Source organism: Rhipicephalus microplus, chromosome 7 (assembly GCF_043290135.1).
Source record: "Rhipicephalus microplus isolate Deutch F79 chromosome 7, USDA_Rmic, whole genome shotgun sequence".
Lineage (NCBI taxonomy): Eukaryota > Metazoa > Arthropoda > Arachnida > Ixodida > Ixodidae > Rhipicephalus > Rhipicephalus microplus.
This window is the reverse complement of record NC_134706.1, coordinates 150082874-150097613: the sequence shown is the minus strand read 5'-3', so window position 1 is coordinate 150097613 and position 14740 is coordinate 150082874. Positions and strand designations below refer to the sequence as shown.

Here is a 14740-nt window from a genome sequence, read left to right as displayed (position 1 = left end):
CCTGCAGAGAACCTTTGACATTTAGCTACTCAATGGTATACCCACTTAGTATAGAAAAAGAGTAAACACCGTCTTCCTGACGTCCGGTATACGAGAACACTCCCTCAAGAGTCCGAACCATACAAACACGGCGACGCTCTAAGTGAACTGCTGTTGGCGAAATGGAGATGCGGGATATCGTTTTCACAAGAGGGGACTTTGAGAGCGACAATGTTCAGCGCTTGTCCTACCGAGAATTCGTTCTTGCTCTTGGAGCGAAAGAATAGAAGGACGATGACGCTGTCTATGTTCGCACAGGGTGTCCATTTCAGAACATAAGCGCACTCTCTTGTTTGCAGTACTCTGAAGGCAATAGCTTCTTGGTGCCGAAATGGTTCCCCACATGCTCACGCCAGTGCCATCTCAACTTTCGTAGCACTCTTGGCTGTCGAGCGTATTTGTGTTGGCACCTTGCAAACACTTAGTGTCGTTCTTTTCATTATCCTTTTCGTGTGCGGGTACGTCCTTATACAGTCGGACACTGCCTTAGTGCCATCCGGAAGCAATATATCTCATAGTTGGAATTGTGCTTGATCATCCCGAGTTTAACCATGCAGTGGGTGATGATCAGGCAAAACAATATACAAATTTAAGGCGCGGCTAAGTTGATGCCTCTCAACACTACTTTGTGCATTTGTATTAGATGCGGCTCAGTTGACAGTAAGGGAATGAGTTGCATGAAAACCGCGAGTTTACGTACTACTTATGCGAAATCAACATTGCTTTGTTCCACATGGCATTAACTGTCAAAACTATTGGTGATTCTGATGTTACGAATTGTTACTTACGCTGCATGTATTTGATATTTTTTTAATACCCTGTTGTTCAACATTTAGAGATGGAGACTGGTCTAAGCGAATTGAGCGGGGGATGTACTCGGCTGTTAACGCCTAAATGTACGCATACAACAGCGTTTTTCGTCACTCGGTGCAAATCGCGTAGTACGTACCCTACGCACGTGTAGTTAATTGCATTGCTACACCTACAATGTTGTAATGGTTTAATTATGTGTATAGGGCAGGTAGTACGTGCGCAGTATAGTTATAGCATACACACCACACCCATTAACTCAGATAGAACGCTCTTTAGATGACTGCGTGCAAGATTACGCCAGCACAGTACTTCTTGACTGTAGTGCATCAGCAATTGTTCACAGTCGCGAAGTTAATTTTGTTCAAATTTAGCTTTGCGCTCTCCTAAACGTGCTTTCTAGTTTATTTTGTTTACATAGTGATGCGTACTTTCTCCTATAAAGTAGCACAGAAAACAGAACTACTTTGGAGGACTCCTTAAAGTGTATCAAAGCACATTCTATATGACTTTCATTGTGCTCTTAATTGACATTTGTTATTGCTACAAGTGTCGCTATCTGTCATCCTATAATTCTTTATATGCAGTGAAGTCTGCCCTCATCTTGTTAACCAGCATGGTTCATCGAAAAATGCACTGGCATAACATGACACTACGAAGCGCTCTATGTTCCATTTGGCTGTCATCGTGAAGTCAAAATTCAAATAGGCACTCATGGAGCCCGCAGCTTCTTTTCGTACTGTAAATATAGGGTTTACTTAGTGAGACAAACATGAGGCAGAGCTAATAGCGGGGACCGCGTTTTCTTGTCTAAGCCGTGCCGCTCTCTAAATGGTTTTTCGATGTGTTGACTCCCTATTCACCAAACCCACGTGATTAACTCTTGGGCATGTTCCTTTATATTCACACGGTCGTGTTCATTCAGGCTTGCGCGGTTCGTAAGCATAGGGCGGAGAAGTGTTTCCAGAGCACACGACCTAAGAGAACTGCTATTCCACTCGTTTCAACAAGCAGCAGAATGAATGATTTAGGATTCCGGGCGCATCATCATTTACGCTCGCCTTTGATAGGAAGTGCATGCTACTTGTTTCTGCTTTTATTGCTAACGACTTAAAGTTTGCTGGCTGGCAGGCTCTTATTGACTCTAAACATACATATGTTTATCCAGCCAATTCAGAATTCAAAAACGTCCATACCTTACACAAATTAATGTGCCCGTGAACCACTTCCAATAAAAAAGAGCAATTTCATATCGCCTAAATATTTCTGTGTACCAGCTCCATCCCCGCATCGCCATTCATTTTTTCATAAAACACGATGACAACGTTACCACCAAACGTTCGACCTATCAGGGTGTCGCATTTGTAGACTATACGATATTACTTCCGCTTGCGTATAGTCAAAAACACCCTATTCAGCCGAATGCGCATGATTGTCATGCGAGGCAAGGCAGAACAGGGGCGCGACTGAGAAGTAATAATAACAATTAAAAAACATGCATGTCTCAAAACCAAGATAGGATTATGAGGGATTTTGACCACCCGGAGTTCTCTAACCTGCGCCTTCATCAAAGTACGTGCACTTAAAGCATTTTATCCTTCATAAAAAATGCGGTCACCACGGCCTGCATCAGGTACCGCGACCTCAGGGTTAGCAGTCGAGCAGCCTAGACCAGCTTTGTGGGTGAATTAACGGCAAACCGTGCTCAGAGGCGTTACAAAACTGATACTCCTCATATATGAAGCCATCGAAAGTTTTACCCGAATCACATCGAGGGAACAACGTCCCAAAATGGCAAATGCCTTCAGAGAATATCGCACTTGCTTTTTTCAATACTGAAAGGTGACTTGCTTACATAAATCTTATATGTATCAAAATACTGTATCTCTCAAATAAACAGCGTAAAGATAGAGCGATTGCAGGAAGCCTTAAAAAACAAAATATTGTAAAATCTTACTCATCTTTCTTTTTAAAATATTCGTAAATCTGCATAGGATGCCAGGACTATCTCACTGTGCTTTCTTTTACACCGAAACCTGTTATGATGATGATGATGATGATAATGATGATGATGATGATATAGATGAACCTTCAGCTTAGCTGGTACTCGCCCACAAAAGGGGGTCGGCCAAGAACCGGGCGGCAGGATCATCAAGTGTGCTAAGTCAGGCATTCAGGTAGTCTCGTAGCCGTAAATAATAACAATAGACTAACAGGGTAATATTTTTGTTGCCATTATGTACTCGCACACAGCAGAGAAAACCTCCCTGTAGCTATAACCTAATGTAATCCCTCCGAAAGATAAAATTAGTTATGCTGTTAGTCCACCTTTATGTAGGTAGTAATTCAGATGCGGAATTATGCATCGTAATGGAAAGAGACGAAGATGAAGTGTTGCTGTAGCTGAGCGTTTGCCGTTCATCTTCAGACTTTTCACTTATTTTCGCAGTTATACGGGGAACATATTTCCCTTTTCAGCGGCGATGGAAGTGGACTCCTCTGCACGCCCACCCGAGTTGCCGGCGACAGCGCCAGCAGCCGCAAAGAAGTGAAACTACCTTTCGAGTGACAGCGAGGCTACCCTCATTGACACTGCCGAGAGCGTCGACAGCTCTGACGACGAATACGTGACCGTCATGAGCCAGAAAGCAAAGCGGAGGATGCTCAAGGCATCCATGGACGCATTTGCTGGGAGGGCCCAGCAAAGTCCGCCGAGGTACACCGTCCTATTCTTGCCTACGCAACCATCCATCAACATGAGTCTACTGAACAGGCAAGCTGTATCTTCAGAGCTCGAGGCACTGTTGCCGAACAGTATTAAGGATATCAGAGTGAATCCCCGGAAAAATGTTGTAGCAGTGGACGCCGCTCAAGCGTCAGCGTTAGATTCACTGAGCAACGTTACCGTCCATGGCGGCATGAATGTTCACACTATCATTCTGATAGGAAATCAGACAACTACAGGCGCCATATATGACATCGATGTGACCATCTCGAACAAAGACCTGCTGATTCTTATTAAGCCTGCTAATGATGGGCCACAAATACTACAGGTGTGCCGTCTAGGAAAGTCGAGATGTGTGAAGATAGACGTTAACGGTGATTGCCTGCCGACACATGCTAAGGTGGATCCTTTCTGACATGCTGTGTGGCCATTTGTCCCTAAGCTGCTTCAGTGCCGAAAATGTCAGAAATTTGGTCATGTGAGCGCCGTCTGTGGAAATCTTACAACATGTTCTCGTTGTGGTGCACCACATTCTGCCGACAACTGTAAGGCTAATTCCTATAATTGCCCGAATCGCCAAGGGCCCCACGACGCCACATCGAAAGAGTGTCCGAAAATAAGGCAGGAGATTTCAGTTCTGAAAAAAAATGATGAGGGACCGTTCGACTCACCGAGAAGCGGTTGCTGTCGTCAGGCGACATCGTTCTCGTCGCGGACGCTCGTCTAGAAAGCCTGCCCACAGTATCAAGTCTTCTGTAAAGCCTCCTTTCGTTTAATTGGCTTCACCACCACCGCCGGACAGAAGGAACACGTGCACTGAGAATGCTGCCCCTGAAAAGGAGTCTCTGGAAGAAGCATGGCCATCACTTCCAAGGATAACCCCTGCAGAAAAACTCGAACGTGCACCGGTAGCACCCTTTTCTGCGTCTCGCCCAGATGAGGTGACAGAGCGTGACCGAGAAATTTTGACGATGATCAAGTCTCTCATCAATGCCATTCGCACGCTTATAGGCAACACAAACACGCCTACAGCACGATGCGCAGTGCAAGTATTGGATGCCCTGAGTCCAGAGCTTGCAACTTCGCATAGACAAAATGGCTCCTTCACTGCCTTCATTCCGAGACGAAGTACGTAGTGCGACAGTTTTACAGTGGAATGCCAGAGGACTTAAATCACGGATTTTATGTTTTCGACATTATGTTTTCCGCAACAGGTTTCTTATATTAGTAATATGTGAACCTGATATGTCAAAAGCGATAAAGCTTTCTTGCTACGAAGCCTTCACTTAATCAACTTGTGGTGAGCCCAGAAAAGTACTTATATATATCCGCACAGATTTAACCAACATTCCACATTTGGTGCAACCCCATAACGGAAATCAATACGTATGCCTCCGCGTTGCAAAGAAGGAGGTAGCCTTCACGCTTATCGGCGCATACATCTCACCATCTGGTCAGTTCGATGGTGAAAGACTACATGACATCTTGACCGCTACACCTGGACCTTGGATTGTGACTGGTGATTTCAATGCTCATCATTTGCTTTGGGGAAGCACAAAGATTGATTCCAGAGGCCGGAAACTTGCTGAATTTGCCTGAAGACACGAACTTACCATTATGAATGACGGCAGTTCAACGTATTTGCGTGGTTCGAGATATAGCGATTGCTTGGACCTTGCATTGGTGTCACGGCAATTCACCCAACAAGTGCAATGGTTAACTGATATTGAGACTCACGGCAGCGATCATATTCCAACGTATCTGAAGGTCACAGGTTTTGCAACTTCCTGCTCATCAACTAACAGAAGAGTTAATTGGACAATGTACATGAAAAAGGTGGAAGAGGCATACGATGATATCGCGTGCGGCCTCGAGGAGGTAAAGAAAAATGTTATGGAAGAGGTTACGTGCGCCTCTAAATACACATCAAAGCGTACAATATTTGATATCAAAGCGTACAGAATTTGATATAGAACTTGAACGACTACGAACGATTCGTAGGCGGGCGGATAGGAGGTACAGGCGCACTAATTCGATTCATGACCTCAGAGATGCTCGACGTCTAAAAAAGAAAATCCAACGTCGAATGGACAAGCCGGAGGACCAACGGTGGATGAAATTTTGTGAATAACTCGATCCTCGCAAGTCCATGTCCCATATACGGAGGACGGTGCGTGGCCTTGGCTCGACTCCACAACAACGTCCATTCAGCCCATTGGCTCTCCATTAAGGCCACCTGCAGGTTGACGTTGCTGAAGATTTCTGCGTGAAGATAGCGGGCAATGTGGTTACCATGAGTGACGAAGTTCTCGGGGATGTTCCTGTAGCACGAGATTCTGAACTGAATATGCTTTTCTCACTCGAGGAGCTGGATGCAGCTCTAGCCACCTGCAGACGTTCATCGTCACCTGGGCCGGACGGTATTACATACGCTGCTTTATATCATCTTGGAAGACGCGGCCGAGACCAGCCACGAAAATGCTACAACCAGTCATGGAACGATGGCATCGTTCCAGAAAGGTGGAAATCCAGCTGCTTGGTACCAATCCTCAAACCTGGAAAGTCGCCGCTTCATCTGGCATCATATCGACCCATTGCGCTATCAAGCTGTGTGGGAAAAATAAAGGAAAGAATGGTTCGGACACGCCTCGAGTGGTACCTTGAACGATATAATATATACCCTGAGGCCATGGCTGGTTTTCGAAGAGGCCGCTCTTCTATTGATAATGTCATCGACCTCGTAACCTCTGTGCAACAACAGAAATACCTCAAGCGCATGTCGGTTGCAATGTTCCTCGATGTGAAAGGTGCATACGACAACGTAACGCACGATGCCATCCTAGATGCCTTGGCGAACATTGTATTCGGTGGAGAAACGTTTCGATGGATTCGGAGCTACCTACAGAGGAGATCCTTCTTCGTGCTCACTGCGGAAGACCGCACCGTTGATCATTACACCACTCGTGGCGTTTCACAAGCGGGGTTCTCAGCCCTAAGCTGTTTAACCTCACGGTCATTGGCCTTGTACAAAGTCTACCTCGATCAGTCAATATCTCTACATACGCTGATGATATATATATATGGGCTTCAGCAGTGACACGACTCCAGGTATGTGCACGGCTCCAAAAAGCAGCGAGAATAACGTCGACGTACCTCGATGCTCGATGCCTCACAATTTCCACCGAAAAGTACGCCTTAGCCCTTTTTACCCGCAAGGCCATGATCTGTTATCCTGTTTCTATCGACAACGTGAACCTTTTGTATACGAGACGTCACCGTATCCTGGGCATCATTATCGACAGAGATCTCTCGTTGTGAAGTGCTCACATCTCGCACTTGAAGGGGCTCAGCTCTATCACACAAGTGATGAGATTTCTCGCTGGTAAAACGTGGGGCACATCAGTGTCATCTATGCTTCAGCTGTACAGAGTGCTTTTCTTGGGATATTTGCGGTATAGCACGCCCGTGCTTTCCAACGCCGGAAAAACTAACATCAGGGTCCTGCAAATCGTTCAAGGCCAAGTCCTCCACACATGCTTGAGGCTACCTTGGTGCGCTAATACGTTAGCAACAATTGGTATTGCTAAAGACCATCCGATTACGAAATATATAACTGTCGACATACTCCGGACACATATCCATCACATATCCAGAGTGCCTAACCACCACCTTGCTAGCTTGCCACTAGAAATACCAAAGGCAGCGTTTTCCAAAGCGTTGCGGCTAATCAGAATTCCATCTCGTGGAGATTCTCGCCCGCAACCATACCACTATCTCCAGAGCGGTGCATGAAAAGACCGACTGTGCACCTTGAAGTGCCGGGGATATCTAAAAAGGCAAGCCTGTCATCTGCAGCCCTCAAGCAGATCTCACTGGACCTTTTCATTTGTCGTATGCTAACCGAATTCATGTTTACACGAACGGTTCGGTCTTGGGAAGTTCGACAGGTTCCTTTGTCACACCATCTCGATCAATTACCGTCAAATTCAAGACATCACACGTCACGACATCTACGGGATCCGAGCTCGCCGCTCTTCGAGCCGCTGTGGAGTTTGTTACGCAAGAATCCCCTAGTATATGGGCCATTTTCGGCGACTCTAAGGCAGCCCTTCAATGCGTGCGAAGTCTACGACGTGGAAACTACCACTAGATGGTGTATTGTATTATTGAAACTTGTCATCGCGCTGCTGATAAAGGACACGACATTATTTTAGAATGGTTGCCGGGCCACTGTGGCATCAGTGGTAACTACCTCGCTTACGACGCTGCCCGATGTGCCCGCGATGGAGCGCCCACACTGTTAATACCCTTGTCAAGAGTAGACGCAGAAAGAAAACTTCGTCACATCACGCATAATGCCACGCTTGCGCACTGGAATTCTCCACCTAACTCCACTCATCACCCTAAGAATCTTAAGGCATTACTCCAGAAACAGCTGCCATCCGAGATTTCTCGACGTGACGCTTCAATGCTGTGCCGGCTGTGGACTGGGGTAGCGTTCACCAAGTCATTCAGCCATCGCATTGGCATGGTGGATTCATCTATGTGTGAAAGCTGCAACTTTATGGAGACTATTGAACATCTCTTGTGCCACTGCGCCCAATTTGATGAAGATCGCCGGACTCTCCAGTGTGCCTTGAATAGACTCCATGACCGGCCGTTTAATGAAGCAAAGATCTTAGGAGCCTGGTCGCGCAGCACATCAGCACCGAAAGCCACACGAGCCCTCCTGAGATATTGACAGCAACTTCATTGAGGAACCGCCTGTGAAACTTAGCATTGTGTGTGTGATGTGACATGTGTCTATCGTTCTCTCTCTCTTTTACTCCCCTCTCCCCCTCCCTATGTGTAGGGTAGCAAACTGGACGCACAGTCTAGTTAACCTCCCTACCTCTCCTAGATTCCTTCTCTCTCTCTCTCTCTCTCTCTGCATCGTAATCTGGTGATTGTAATCTCTAACTGCCGAGATACGCGCCACTGTTTGTTCCAGCAAAATATTTGGTGTACGTTGTCTCTGACTTTATCCAATGATAATTTTTCTAATTCTTTGTGCAAACAAGCCTTTCTATATCTGAGTGCTGTTACGTTGGCGAAATCAGGTAAAATATGTAGTAAGAGTGGTCCGCTTAAAGATGTTTTGGTTAACGAGTCTTGCATCTCATTTGGATAAATCCACAAGCTGTTATGAGATCACAACTCGGGTCACGCGCAGATGTTTGCCGCCGCCGCCACCGCCGGTGTCCGTAACACCATCGTGCGAAATTAGTAAAAAAACCTAGCCCCAAAAACGCAGTGGGGCTTGAAACCTGCGTCTGCAGAATGCCAGCCCTAGTATCCGACCACTGAGCTACGCTGGTGCTTGTTTGGCCAACCTAGCCCCAAAGACACAGTGGGGCTCAAACTCGGGTACGCTTGGTGCCAGCGCAATATTCTACCACTGAGCTACGCTGGTGCTTGTGACTTGTTGGCAAACTTGCTTTTTTGGGGGAAGCCATCGCGTTAATACAACCTATAAATCGTTTCACAACAACGAGAGAACAACTAATCGTCGCCCAATGCGAATGGCGTAACGAGTGGGCCGGCCGTCCTGCGCTTCACCCCATTACAAAACATTCGTCATGTTTAGCTATTAACTGTGACGCAAACTCAATTGAGTCAAAATTTCTTATCGTCGAGAGCCTTTGCATGAACACTGCGTGCGAAATTCCTTGCAAGTGTTTAGCGGGTACCACGCTTCTCATGATAATGACAAAAAAGCAAAGTGATTGCCGGCTTACTACTCAAGAGTTAATTAATAATGCACCAGTGGGTATCAATCATGTGTGCTTGCAGTAGTTACCCAAGAAATCTTTTGAAAAGGCTCTGAAAGGCCGTTCTTTTAGCTTCCGCTGTGACTGGGCTGCGCCTTCCGCGCAGGCCTGGTGTTCGTTTTTTCTAGTTTTGTTATCCCCTCTTTTGTGTTATTTGCCCACCACGCGACAGTTCCAGGTTCTGGTTGCGCATGCTTAAAAAGGATTTCCCAAGGAGTGCATGATGCAGTAGTGCACATTTTAAACTTCTTCAAGTATAGCGTAGTATTCCAACTAAACATCTCGACGACATGAAAGCAGTATAGTGAAAGTATATGTTCGTTATGGTCACTACTTGTGCACACTGTGACACATAGAAGATGTCACAATAATTTTAAGTGTTGTCAGACAACATGGCAGAATGATTTTATCACAACACAGTGTATGAGCCATCCGTTCATGCTTGTACTCGCTCAGGAGTGGAGGAAGACGAGAACGTAGAGTAAATGCGAGGTTTAACGTCCAAAACCAGTTTTGATTATGAGAGACGCCGTAGTGAAGGGCTCCGGCAATTTTAACCACCTGGGGTTCTTCCCTGTGCATTCGAATCAGAGCACACAGGCCTACAGCATTTTCGCCTTCAACGGAAATGCAGCTGCCACAGCCTGAATTTCATCTCGCAACCTGTGGGTCAGGGGCCGATTACCTTAGCCACTAGACCACCACGGTGGGGCATAAAGAGAACATTGTTTTTTGTCGGCTTCTGAGAGAGACGTTAACTTGTGGTTGCCTGTATTATATCGCTCGTGGAACTGGTAGAGGTGCTGGCTACATGCACCTCCACTCCATATTTTCAGCCACCACACGAAGCAGCTACACCTCCCACAGCAAGAAGCAGCCGCCACCTGCGAGGACTATCCCCAGAATCCAACGCTTGTCTCGAGACATGATGACAACTTCGACTACAAACCAGGCGAGTAAAACCAACGACGCCTACTCTTCTCTTTTTCCGCATGTTTTAGGGGCGAAGCTTCTTAGGGTGTGGGTTTGTGCATCCTCCGGTGGTGTATGTAGCCATCGGTGGCACATACCCAAAAGAGCGGTCCTCAGAATGTCCACTGGATGGCGGCCCTTGTATATAATCAATACATGATCAAAAGATGCGAGATGGCTGTACTTAGAGTGTTCTATAGATAGACGAACGGACGACGGATGGGCGTACAGATGGATGGACGGATGATGGCTGCACAGACAGAAAGACGAGTGCAAGCACGGACGGACGCATAGACAGACAGATAGAGGGACGGCCACACGTACAGACGCATGGACGGATGGATAAACAGACAGAAAACTGGAGGACGCATGAAGGGACGCATGGAGAGACGCATGGAGAGACGCACAGACGGATGGATGCACCGACGGTCACATGGATGGACGGACACACAGCTGGACGCACTGACAGATGCATGAATGGACGAAAGCAAGAACATATCGGCGGACGAAAGCATGAAGGGACCGACGAACGCTTCGTTCAACCAATCATCAATCACTCCGTAGATATGCTGGGATGTTTTTCTTGCACCGCAAACACCCCACTCATTTCACGGAGACATTCTTGACGATGTTGGTGACTGGATATACCACATCGATCGAGTTACCAATATCAATGAATGGGATGAAGCTCGCAAACTGCAGAGCGCTTATTTTGCGTTAAAGAACTCTGCCAAAACGTGGTACGAGAATTATGAGGGTTTCTTTGCGTCGTGTTCAGAGGTCAGACGGCAGCTCCACGATGTGTATCGCAGCGGCGAAAGAAAGGTGAGAGCGAAACAGGCCATCTCGTCTAGGAACCTCCGACCGAACGAGAGAGTTTTGATATTTGTAAAGAGCATAGCTTCACTTTTTGGGCGCGCCGGCCTTGTGATGTAGGAAGAAGGTGCGGCACTTGATGCGTTGCCTAAAATAGCAGCTTTTTGCTGGACTCGTACGCGATCTACCGAGAACTGTAGCCAATTTCATATGTGAAGCCACCACAATAGATCGTACTCTCCAGCAGTGGTCGTCAGAGCACGAACGCCAGGTCTTTACCGCTGCTGCATGCTCTACTGAAGCTAACAGCCATACTCAGGCCCTCGTAGATATCATAAGAAGTGTCGTACGGAATGAGCTGCACCAACAGCAAGCGGCGGGACCCCAATCAACTGTGAACAGCACTCGCAGATGCCATCTAAAATGAAATTAGACAGGTGGTCACCCCACTCGCACCACCAAGACTTGAAATTTCTGTTCTGATATACGCGGCGTCCCTCAGACCTCTTGCACCACACGCTCCTGGTCTCACTATGCGTACGATGAATCTGGCTAGCCGAAAATTCCAGGGCACCTTTTTGACTCCGCCAGCCGCGTCAAGGTTGTCGAGCGCACCGACATATCTTCCGTCCAGATCAAGACAGAACGCCACAAATGCACGCGTGTGGCGTACGTTGGATAACCATCCGCTTTCTACTACTATGACAAAGCGTCTATCACAATCGTCAGTATCGCCAACAAAGTCTACGCGGCTTCCACCCTGATGGCCGGTGCCCACGCTACGGTGAGCGCTCCCGCGAACACGAAGTGTACCGAACAGGCCAGCAAGCTCCTCGTCTTGGTCCGCACCACCATTCACGATCACCATCACCTCAACGCTGAACGTCACCTAGATCGTCTTCGTCTCCTGATGCTTACCACATCGATCTTTTACCACTTTTAGATGCGTGTCACTAAGTCCCCGTGGGAGAAACTAGGAACCACGGCATCGGGGGAAAAGCCGCGGCTACCGAAAAGCCTAGCCTTCCTCAACCGAACGACCCGATGACGACCGTTTTGACTTTCAGTAGTTTTCGAAAGTCGTAAGACTGTCTCGGCCGACATCTCCGTATACGTCGATAATCATGTTGTCAATGCCCTCGTCACGCCGGTGCCAATTATTCGGTTATGATCAGTGCCCTGGCATCCGAACTGAGGAAAGTAACTACCCCTTGGCAAGGGCCCCCATTGCTCAAGGCAAGTGGCCAAATCGTGGTGCCGACTGGAATGTGAACAGCACGTATTCAAGTACGTGCATTGACGTTCACAGGGTGTTTTCTCGTATTACCTTTGTGCTCCCGTCCAATCAACCTGGGACTAGATTTTCTTCACAAATACGGGTAATCATTAACCCATGAGAGTTGCTGGTGTCGTTCTAGGACAAGTTTTATCCTGAATCTGAGAACACTCCTTTATCGAAGACTGCCTTGCGTGTATCCCCCTAACATTTGACTCTGCCCCCTCAAAGCAGCCTCTTTGTTGGTGTTGAATGTGACGAAGACTTCCGCGATGCTGGGAAATTTATCTCTGCTTTTTACACAACAAATACGCATTGCCTGAGATATCGTTCAGCCCAGACACGTTCTCGTAGGATACCACAAAGTGATGTGGGCATGTTTCAAGGCTCAAGCCATATTTCTCGCGTCACCAATTGCACATAGAGTGACCTTTGATTCAATGACTTCTTCTTTTCTTTTTGTGGCTTTTCTGTTTCTTTTTGCAGTGTCTTTCCTAGCTGCTTTTTTTATTTAGTACTGCTGTGAAAGCCGCCCATTCATTTTTCCTTACGGCACAGTTTTTAGCTCATATAGTGTTGTGCTTTCTTTATTTTTTAGAAGACCAAACCAGCATCGAGTCGCTTTTCGGAGAAAAGGAATAATATCACATGACACAGTGTATGAGCCATTCAATCTGGCTTGTACTTGCTTAGGAGTGGAGGAAGAAGGAGCGTTGTTCTTTGTTGTGGTTCTGGTTCTATAAGTGTCTTGAATTGTAGTCGCAATATGACACCAAAAAACGTCGTTCGGCTATAAACTGATTTATTGTTTACTTTTAAAGTATATTTGTTTCTGCTGCAGCTACTAATACTGCCTACTTAATTTGTAAGCATCCCTTAAAAATACCTTATTTCAAGTAAGTTTGCAGTTACGTAGAAATAACTATTAAAATATTTATTGATGAGTTGGTAACCCTCGTAATTGACAGAGGCTGCTTTTAAAAATATTCCACACGGAAGTAAATAAAGAAAACTTGCCCATGTAAGAACTGATGAAACGTACAAGAAACGACGGGCATGAAATGCTTCAGAAAAAGTTAGCTGCATGTCTTCAAACAATTCAGAATTGATTCCCCTCTTTCTTTTTTTGCTGCACTATGTATTTAGAAGGAAGAATAGATGGTACAGAACGAGCGGTAGGGAGGTCAACCAGTGCATAATAACCAGTTAGCTACCCTACATGCGAGAACGAGATTAGGGGGTGGGGGTGGAAAGAAGGAAATGAAAGTGACAGAAAGAAAGCACATTACATGGCAGGTGCACAAGCACCTCATCAGTAAGAGTCCCTCAATCAGACGTGAAACGTGACATCCCTATCACAGCCGCTTGTCCAGGTCAGCTTTTTCGCAAATCTTCAGCAGTTTCTTGATCGCCTTGAGCTGTAGCGTTATTTATCGATGACATGCAAGAACAGATTCGACAGAGGTTGGTCTATTGTCATGGCGTGCTTCTGTTTAGCTCTTATACGTCGGTATTACGCCGAAAAAATTGAATAGTTGTTTTAATCGTGTATATATATTAGCAAATATGCAGAGGATATGTAACTGCATGTGTTTATTCATCGTTCCTAATCTAACGGCCTCTGTTGCTTGAGTTATGTGTGTCCAGAAATGGTTTCGACACTCAATCGAACATGTGTGACTTTTTGTGACCCTTCTAGACAAGACAAATGTACATTTTATTTGTTATTGTTTGAAGGAAATATGAATATGAAAGATTATGAATAACTACAATATTATGACGTACGCAAAATAAAACACCGCGGCTTCTTCATGTACCCACGCACCTTCTATACAGCTAGGAATTTCGCTGCTTTCTTTGTCAGCGATGTCGTGATTGCCAAGAGGCGTCTCCTGTATACGTGGTTATCACGAATTACGTTGAGTAAACACATTCTCTTTTTATCCGCTGCATCTTCTACAATTGCAGTGATTGTGACAGCGTTGTAAATTAACACCTCACAAGGCACGCTATGCTATCCCAACCAACCAAGAAGACTTGAAAAGAAACCTCAGTGTATTATATATCGTTTCTTATATTTACCTGCTATATAAGAACAAATATAAATAGTTTTTTTTTTTGCTTTCCACCAGCACCGGAATCTGCTTCACTGGTTACAAGCATGCGAGCCTGTCGTTTTTGATGATGGCGGCTAGTGCTTAAAAGTTTGCTCGACCAACGACCAATGGCATTCTGGGTGATAAAAAACGCTTCCAATTTTCATCAGACCAATATCTGTTGTATCAATTGTGC

The 14740-nt window shown here is 46.1% G+C and overlaps 1 protein-coding gene across 3 annotated transcripts in view; it reads right to left on the bottom strand.

Annotated features, from left to right (window-relative positions):
- LOC142767673 (uncharacterized) overlaps positions 1-14740 on the bottom strand; it is a 137243-nt gene that overhangs the window by 23279 nt on the left and 99224 nt on the right. The window lies entirely within an intron of this gene.